This window comes from Jatropha curcas, chromosome 7 (assembly GCF_041381405.1).
Source record: "Jatropha curcas cultivar XTBG-Jc1 chromosome 7, XTBG_Jcur_1.0, whole genome shotgun sequence".
In the NCBI taxonomy this organism is placed as follows: domain Eukaryota; kingdom Viridiplantae; phylum Streptophyta; class Magnoliopsida; order Malpighiales; family Euphorbiaceae; genus Jatropha; species Jatropha curcas.
Window position 1 is genome coordinate 18,590,483 of NC_143157.1, and position 10,374 is coordinate 18,600,856.

The 10,374-nt window shown below is 28.3% G+C and overlaps 1 long non-coding RNA gene and 1 pseudogene across 2 annotated transcripts; both read left to right on the forward strand.

Annotated features, from left to right (window-relative positions):
* Positions 1-3,376: 3,376 nt before the first annotated feature.
* LOC149494845 (uncharacterized) lies at positions 3,377-4,215 on the forward strand. The gene is made up of 2 exons (XR_016321830.1): positions 3,377-3,703; positions 4,004-4,215. It is a non-coding gene; the product is annotated as an uncharacterized LOC149494845 (long non-coding RNA).
* Positions 4,216-4,706: 491 nt separating this feature from the next.
* On the forward strand, positions 4,707-9,075 carry LOC105637036 (fatty acyl-CoA reductase 3-like; annotated as a pseudogene). The gene is made up of 10 exons (XR_016321779.1): positions 4,707-4,936; positions 5,023-5,126; positions 5,804-6,006; positions 6,097-6,197; positions 6,476-6,668; positions 7,165-7,330; positions 7,484-7,565; positions 7,890-8,159; positions 8,612-8,739; positions 8,839-9,075. The product of XR_016321779.1 is annotated as a fatty acyl-CoA reductase 3-like (transcript).
* Positions 9,076-10,374: the final 1,299 nt, after the last annotated feature.

Consider the following 10,374-nt stretch of genomic DNA (forward strand, 5'->3'; position numbering starts at 1 on the left):
AAACATCCTATGAATTTTTTTTTAAAAACAAAACAAAGGACTACTAGATATGTTAGTCACTGTCACCGTCGGCTCGGGTTACCGGTCAAGTGTTGAGGTCCCAATTTAAGACATCCCCGAGCACTGAAGGGAGACGCTGCCCCCTCGCTGCATAATCGTAGCGTTGCGGTCCTCAACCTATAACAGTAAAGTGAGCCATGGCTTCTAGGCAAGAGAGTCAATATTTAGACATCATGTATAACGGAATGCTGTCATGGAGGATCGAATCTAAATCAAACAAACATATGATCGATGCTTTTACAACCAAGCCAACACCTCGGATGGTTATACATCCTATGAAATTGAAAACATGCACACAACCAACACAAATTAATGCATTATAATTGAAAATTATACATCCTATGAAATTGAGAACATGCACACAACCAAGACAAATTAATGCATTATAATTGAAAATTGGTCCAATATTTTGGAACTTTTAGTCATAAATCCAGTAATAGAAAGGCAAGCACATGGAGATGGAGGTTCTGCTAAAGAAGAGTGGGTAATAAAATCTAGCTAGATGAGCTGGTCAGAAACATGTTTCATGCTTATGTCCAGGACTTATCCATAATAAATTAGACAACAAATGCAGGAGAATAAAGTTGCTCTAATGCACTTCCATATAAAAATATTAGTTCAGGAGACAAGGTGGAATTATTATATACTGGGTATGATTTGTTAGTATATAATAAATGTTATATAGTAGGTGTGGACAAGTGTTTTGTCGAGTAGTAATGGATAAAAAACACCACATTGGTGTTATATATATGTATATATATAAAGTCTTAACGAGTTTATTGTCTGAAGAAAACGAATAAATAGAAAATGTTTTCAGTTTAGAAAATAAAACTAAAGAAGCTTCAATCAAAAATTTTATATGATACCCCATCATAGATTATGTATAATTTATTACAATTTAAGTGATAATAAATTTTAAATTTTAATTTTCTACTTATAATTATAATACACCATAAGTAATTCTATTGTCATATTATATGTTACATAAATTTTGTTTCATATTTATAAAATATTATGTGAACTTCTTTATCATTCATATATTATTATTATTGTGTACGAAATCTACTAATGTAATGATATGCGGCCTAATACATAAAATTGGTCTTGAACATTACCCTTTTTTGGGAAGGAGAAAAAAGAAAATATTAGAGGCAGAAAAATAGTAGACAAAAATAGAGAGAAATTGCCAACTTTCTTTTCATAGTTATTTTCCATTTTGTATTTGCATAGAATGAGAAGAAGAAAATAAATTTATTTTTCTTTGTTTGAAAAGGGCAAAGTTTTTTTAGGAAAAAGAAAGATTATTATTAAAAATTGACAATTGTGTCCTCACTTAAATAATGAGGTATTTAAGAAAGGTTCAAAGTTGATTAATTAATTTCCGGTATTTGTGTAATTTAATAAAAATGAGTAAAATTTACACTTTCCTCCATCATTCTCTCTACAATTTGGAGAGATCCAAAATATATGGGCCATGGTGAAAAATAAGTGAAATATTACTTCTTTCGATATTTTCCTCCATTTTCCAAATAAGGAAAATACCTTTACCTAGATAGTTTCTATAGTTATTTTTCATTCCTTAAAAAAAAAAAAAAAAATACTCCTGTCCAAATAAAGGGTTAGGGTTTTATTCCTACGGAATACTAAAGCTGTCTTCACTTGTAGAAAATTGTAGTTTTCTAAAAAATTTTTCCAAGAAAACAGAAAAACAGATTTTATGTTCAAATTAGTTAATTTTCTATTTTTAAAATTAGTTTTCCAGAGTTTTTATTTATAACAAAAGATATGTTTTCCAATTTTTTTTCATTTTTAAAAAATCACATTTTCATAATTAAAATGATAATATCTATAAATAATTTTTTTATAAAATATTTTCATTGCAAAAATAAAAATCTTTAAATAATATAAAAATTTATATTATGCTTTAATAAATAAAACATTTTATTATTATAAATACAGTCTTTATTTTTAAAAAAATTTACAAAATGATAAAAAATGATATCATTATTATAAATAATCGATAATAAAAATTCAAAAGCCTTTACATAAAAATTTTTAAATTTATTTTATAACATTTTATTTCTTTTAATTATAAAGTTTATGAATAATGTTTGTGAAGTTAAATTAAATTATGATATTATATTATTACCAACTAAACACATTTTTTATTTTCTGTTTTTTAATTTTTATTTTCTATGAAAAATATTTTCTTAAAAAACAGAAAATAGAAAACAGAAAACTGTTTTTTATAAGTAAACACACCCTAAAATTTTTGAGAGACTTATCAAGTTCAATTTTTATTATAACTAGGCACTTTCAGGTAATCATGACTTTCTAGAAATTATTGAAAAACTTACTTAAACCAGATCTATGACTCAATTTATGAACCAAACTAATGAAACTAAAGCTCTGTTTGTTTCCGGAAAATAAATATTTTTGAAATAACTTATTTTCCGTTGTTTGGTTACAATATTGAAAATTAGTTAAAAAAATTAAAAATTTCGTATTTTAAAAATTTTATTGTTAAATACGAGAAAAAATGGAAAAAATAGTAAATTATGAAAGTCATTGATGCTTGTTGGTGGTGGCTGATAGTGGCCGGTGACGGGTGGTGAACGGTGACTGGTGGTAGTGGCCACCGGTGATTAATAAATTAAAAAAATATGAATTTATAAAGTTATAATAAATTTATCAATATCTGAAAAATGTTTTCCTCTCTTGCAAATGGGAAGTCATTTTCCCTAAAGATGACGTAGTTTTCCTTTGATGTGGAAAATATTTTTCTTTGACTTATTTTCCTAAATGCCCCAAACAACTGAAAATCGTAGAAAATATTTTTTTGCTAGTTATTTTACGAAAACAAACGGAGCTTAAAAATTTTTTAAAAAGTATTCCAACTTTATCTCTTTTTTTTTTCCAAATGTATGGTGAGAAATACCATTATTTCAATAAAAATATTTAATTTTATTAGTTTGATCCATAAAGCATATATTTAGTCTAAATAATTTTTTTCCATAAATTATTATTACTAAAAATTACACCCACATCAACCTCACGGCGCATGGTTATCACTAAATATTGCAAATTCATGGACATAATTGGTCTGTCGAAAACATTAATGTGCCATAAAAATTCAGAAGCAATTTTATATATTATTATCATGTACAGACAAATGTAAATCTATTTAAGCTCAAACAAATAAAAAGTTGAAAAAGATGATTTATCATTATCTTTATTTAGCATTCTATTGTTTAAAGAATTTTGACTATGTTCTTTTTATTTTTTTTTTTAATAATCGAACCACTTATAAGTAGTAGTCTTTTTACAACGTGGGATATACACGTGGATTTAAAAAAGGAAAAAAACCTGATTTTTATTATTTTAATTAGGGTAGATTTTTATTATTTTTATTACTATTAGCATCAGACTCAAACACAAAAAGGGGAAAAGATGCCATCTCCGTCAACAAAAGGAACTTTCCGGCCAACCAACCATTTGAGACACAGTCAATTGGTTGTTTTCATCAAAGGGAAGCTAATGCAGTTTCCTCATCTCCTCCCTTGCTCTCAGCATCCTGTCTTCGTCTCTTGATCACAAACCATAAAAGGCAATTCACTGGAAACTACAACAAAAGCTACAAATTGTTGAGTTTCTCTTTTATCTCCTTTTTTTTTCTTTTTTTTTTTTTTTTTGGTTTGGAAATCCCAATTTCTCTTCCCATTCTTGTTTCTCCTTCACTTGCAAGCATTCACCCATAGCTTAAGCATTTGATCCCGATGATGAGAATCGAATGAATGGGACTGATAAAAATTAATTAAGGATATTATATTTATTTGGTTCTGGTTCGACTAAAAGAAAAAGAAGAAAGCTTTAATTGTTTTTGTTATTTTGTTTTGTAAATCTAAGTATTTAAAAGTTTATGTGATTTTAATTTGTAAATTAGGATCCTATAATGGTGGTAGATAAGAAGGTAAAGGAGGCGGTTGAGGTGCTAACGCCAGTCCCGGTGCCGGCAGTGGAGAAGAAGACAGTGAAAACGGCTTTTGCTTTTCGCTATTGATAATTACAGCTTTGTGCTTTTGCTTGTTCTCTATGTTTTTTAATTTCTTTATATGAGTTGCAATGCTTAGTCAGCGCTGATTCAGTGTTTGTGGACTCCATTTGTTAAAAGTTAACAGATACAACAATTTAATTTGAATGGATAGCTAGCTAACGGGGGCTAGAATTGATAGTAATTAATTAATATATGGTATCAATTGATAAAATTAAAAGAATTGACTAAATTTAATAAAAACTTTAAAATTTAGATTTTTTTTTGTCATTACGCCAAATTAAAAATGATATTTATTATATATTATCTATATTAAATATTAAAAGGTAAAACTTTTATCTATATGCAGTTATTTATGATAAAACAAATTACCATCTTTATTTCCAATAAGCTAATTATCTTTATCTCTAATTTGTAACCCTTTTTTAAATGTGTCTTGCAATCAAAAAGGCCATTGAAATCGTTACTGCAAATATAGAATGAAAAGGGCCATTTAAAAAAAATTAAAAATAGATTAACACGCCAATATATCTATATTTTTAAAAATACAAATAAAATATATAGAAAAACAAAATTAAAATTTTGAAAAATTTGGGTCCTTGATGCCCCAAATTAATTTAGTATCAACAAATTATTTTAGTAACCTGAAGAAGTAGTTACATAAAACTACTATGTCTATGCATGAAAGGTACGTTCTTGAGCATAGTTATCCAACAGAGCACAATTAGTCATAGTTTTGCACAGCAATGGAGTTGGAAAAGATTACTCAGTTTCTTGAGCGTAAGACTGTTTTAGTCACTGGGGCAACCGGATTTCTTGCAAAAGGTACGTTCTCTTCCTCCTCTTCAATTCAGAATGTGGAACCAGAAATGCTTCAATTTTAATTATTTTCTTGGTCTAATTAAATGTAGTGTTCTTGGAGAAGCTATTAAGGGTACAACCAAATGTGAAGAAGCTTTATCTTCTTTTAAGAGCTGCAGATACTTCTTCTGTAAACCAACGATTCTATAATGAGGTATTTAATATGTTGCATGGAAATTTCCTTTGACCGCCGTTTCCGCATTTCGAAAAATGTTTTCTACACGAAAATGTAATTGGAAACTTCTTGAAAATATTTCCCCTCTCAATGCGTTTCCGTAAACTCAAAAGCTCATTTCTCTCATTAAAATAAATACAAATTCATAAAATATGTACTTTTATGAGTGCGAAACATGTAATTATTTTAAATATGATTAAATATTGATCGGACTTGACTTGTTGTTGAATATATTTAATGGTTTATAATAATTTATTTTTTGTATTTATAAATATAACTCTATATTTTTCATATTTACGTGTTTCTCCACGATTCCATCTCTATATTTTTAAAAATACCTTTCCCCTATGTCCGTTTCCACATTTCCGCATTTTCCATGCTTCCCGTTCCTGTTTTTGTGCAACATAAGATATTTATTATTTTTTGAACAAAGGATTTGAATTATATAATACTATCTAACATGTTCTTTAGACATGAGATTTATTTTTTAACAGTCATATTATCAAAATAATGAACACAGTTGTTTTCATTTTCTAGCAGCTCAGGACAGCTTATTTCATTTACAGCGTTATAGATAGATACCCCTAGCTGCATTATCAATCATTTCTACAGTCCACAAATGTTATAGATATTGAACTTTCACTTTCACTTTATAGGTGATGGGGAAGGACTTGTTTAGGGTTGTAAAGGAAAAATTGGGTGCAAATCTAAATTCTTTTATCGCAAAAAAGATTGCCATTGTCGCTGGCGATGTCAGTTATGAGGACTTGGGGGTGAAAGACTCTTCCCTGAGAGAAGAAATGATTAATGATTTGGATTTTATCCTTAATTTTGCAGCCACCACCAGATTTGATGAGAGGTAATTAATTTGCTGATATTCACTTTAATTATTATTTTATCTTATTATTTAACATTTTTCACTTTTGAATAATTAACTTTTGTGGTACAGATATGATGTTGCACTTGGTACCAATACATTGGGAGCTAAGAATGTTTTGTGCTTTGCCAAAAATTGCCTCAAACTGAAATTGCTTATTCATGTATCTACAGGTTGGTATAAAAAATAGAACCAAACTCATTTGGTTAATTAGGTCAATTCGATTTTTATTAAAACTAAAAATGAATTTGAATGAAGCCTGAAAATAAATCACATTACACAATCTGGTGGGTTTCTTTCAGAAAATAATTTCAGAATAAAAAATAAAAAAATTAATTTAATTTAATTTTTACTGATTATATAAATTGTATGAATGATGGAATTAACTAGTGCAAGTTAACAATGATTGACATAGTTTACCCAAAATCAAGAGGTTTTTGTGTTTTTGCAGCGTATGTTTGTGGGGAAAGTTCAGGGCTTATAATGGAGAAACCATATCAATTGGGAGAGGCACTCAATGGTGTCCTAGGATTAAATATTGTGGAAGAGAAGAAATTGATTGATAGAAAATTAAATCAACTTCAACGTGAGGGAGCTACAGAAGCAAACATTAAAAAGGCTATGATAGATATGGGGATTGAAAGGTAATTTACAATTAATTTTACTTAGCTTTTTTTTTTTTTTTTTTTCTGACGCAGTGTTTTGATCTAGTGAAAATATTATCCCTATTATTTATAGTATTCGACGGCGTAATATTTATACTAGTTTGGGATAGAGGATTATTAAATGTTAATCTCTCTAACTTTGATGAAATGCTAATAAAACAGTTGAGGGTGACTAAAACAGTAAGTAATCGCGGATCTACGTCATAAAATAAGGATTATTAATTAAGGACATGAAGCTCCTAATGAGCAATGGCGGATCTACAACATGAAATGTTTTATTTTTTTGAATTTTTCTATTAAAATATATGTAATTTATTTAAATTTATCAATAAATTTCAATTTATTTATGTTTTTGATCTTTCTTTTTCTAAAAGATTATATATTAACTCCGGATAAAAATATTTTTAGATCCGCCATTGCTAATGAGTGTGCAATTTATATATACTAACCTAGCTTTAAATTCTTATTATGTTAGAGCAAAAACCTATGGATGGCCAAACACATATATATGTATTTACCAAGGCAATGGGAGAAATGATTGTAGGACATTTGAAGGACAATCTGCCAATAGTGATCGTACGTCCAACCATGGTTACTAGTACTTGGAGAGAAACTTTTCCTGGTTGGATTGAAGGTGTAAGGTAATTATCAAAAATATATTCAAGATAATTAATGAATTTTCTTGAACTTGTATTAGTATTCATTTATATATAATCATAACATTCGTTTATAATATTCTTTCATTTTTTTACATACGAAAGAATGATTAATTATACATATCTGCGTGGTTGCAGAACCATCGATGCCTTGATTGTTGGTTATGGCAGTGGAAAAATGTCGTTCTTTGTTGCTGATCTTACAGCAATAGTTGATGTGGTGAGCAAAAGAAAACAAATATATCTTCTTATATTTCGATATTATTCAGCAAATAGCTATTAACATGATATAATGAAGACAAAATATTTATACTGTAGATTTTAATTAGTATATCAAATGATTTTAAAATTTTTCTTTAAAAATCCCTTTCACAAAAAGCATTTCAAAAATTATTTTTTCTAACTAGATTTTGCTTTGCATAAATATTGATCAAAGTACATATTGAAAACAAAGAAAAAGAATTAAAAAAAAATGTGAATCTAATTAATAAAAAATATTAAGCGTTAAATGTTTTCAAGAACTAATTAGATTTAGTATTTGCAGATACAGGCAGACATAGTGGTGAACACAATAATAGCAGCGATGATGGTTCATGCAAATAATCAACCATGTCAAGTAGTTTATCATATAGGATCATCAATAGCAAATCCTATAAGATATTCTAATTTTACAGATTACTTGTACTTTTACTTCACAAGCAAACCATGGATCCTCCAAAATGGGAAGCCAGTCAAGGTTGCTAAACCTACAATTTTGACCACAATGGCTAACTTTGATAGATATATAGCAATTCGTTATTTGCCTTGGTTAAAGGTAAGTTCATATTCTCCTATCTAGTTAAATAATCATGCATTTGTTAATTTTCTTGTTAGCGCACTAGTAGTTTTTTTTTTTAAAAAATAGGGTTTATTCTATAATAATTTTGACTAATTATCTTTAGAATCATAAATAATTTAAATTGTTCGTGAATTGATCAAGATTTATGTTAGAAAGAATGCTTATTTGAGTTCATTTCATAAGTTTAATAATCTGAATTTGAGCCTGTTTATTATTGAGCTTATTTAATAAACAAGCGGAGCTTGAGCTTTGAAATTGCAAGCCTATTAAACATGTTAAAATGAGTTATAACACGTGAATATAATTTACGAAACACAGAAGATAGCCCAAAAATTGATCAAAGGCAAACAATGTTATTGCCAAGGAAATCTCTTTCTATTGTATTTATGCTAACTATTTTTTCTTTTCAAAAAAAAAAAATCTTGCAGGTACTAAAATTAGCAAACAAAATATCTTGCGATTATTTTCAAGGCACATATAATAATCTCAACAGAAAAATCAAACGTGTGATGCGCTTAGTTGAGCTGTACCAACCATACCTATTTTTTCATGGAATGTATGTAATTGTTGCTCAATATATACTAGAAATTATATTGTTTTCCAAAATAAATACTTATATTATTAAATTTTAATCTTCCTTTTTCTTATTTTGCAGTTTTGATGACTCGAACACAAATAAGTTACTAAGAACAGCTAAAGATAATGGTATGGAGACAAACAACTTTTTTTTCGATGTCAAGTCTATTGATTGGGATGATTACTTTATAAATACACATATTCCTGGTATTGTAAAATATGTTCTCAAATAATAATTGTTATCAAAGCAATGAATGTCCTATATGTACTAGAAGTCTATTTTCCTAATTTGTGTCTAAAAATCTATTTTCCAAATCACGGTACTCTACCTATATATATATATATATATATATATAGTTTCTCATCGATAATAATAATGCTCATATTTTTTTCTTTATCACCTCTCTACAGTTTTTCGTACTTTTTTCATTATTTTATAACAGCATGATTTTGTTGTATCCTTTCGATTTTCCTTCTACTGTTTTCTTGATCAAATTACTTAATAAAAAATAAATTGATCAAATCATTTGAAGAAAGAATGACTTGTGGTTTGTGATTTGTGAGTTCAAATTTATGCATCAAAAGGGAATTCTTTATATATTACTCTGAACGAAATTTATTACTCATAATATCTTTACAACTTGATGTATTTTTTAATACAATGGAGGGTAATAAACCCATTAATAAATCATACGCGGCCAAACAGCACCCACACATTCAGCATCAAGAAAGAATTTAATCTCAGTGAAAGGAATATCCAGCAATCTCAAGCCCATAGAACCTGCAAAAGCATCCTTTGCTAAACAATCTATAACATTATTGGTATCTCTAAATCTTAATTAAAATGAACTTGTCATTGCTTGCTCAGTAGCTCATGAATTGCGCCAACTAAATTTACTCAACCGAAACGAGCTATGCATGTTGCCATGATTTGCACAAGTAATTGTTTCCAACTCCGATCTCAAGCAACAACATTGAATACTAAATCCAACCTATTAATTATTGTGTTTGTTTTTTTTTTTTTTTCTTTCTGAGAAAATAGCAATGAATTTGTTGACTGACAATTTGAATGGAGAAACATGTACGTGTCAGGAGTGTCAAGTACATAAACTGAAAATAAAGTGCGCCTTTTAAATTGTGAATTTGATCCATTGTATACATTGCACCGGTTGTATAATTAAAATAAATTTGAGCAGAGAAAAATGTAAAGAGAGATTGATTACTTAAAAAGTAAATGAAATTTTCATTGCTTGTATTGAAAATAGAGTTTGTATTGAAATGAAACTGTAATTACAAGACGATGTAAATGAACAGTGCTTAGGAAAAAGATGGACAAGGCTTTGAAAATTAAATTAATTGACTCATTGGAGAGTTTTGTTTTCAAAATTAAACTAATTGACTCATTAAAGAATTTAGTTGAATTTGTCGGAGAATTTGGTTGTATCACTTACGTTGTTCCCTTGCTCCTTTTATAAGCTCTCCATACAGTTACCTAAATGATCCACTAACACATGTTTCTATCATTAACTCCTTTAGTCTCCATTTCTGTACGTGAACCACCATCGGAGGGATGCCTAACCGCAGCTCACAGCTCACGTATTCTTTATCTCTTCTT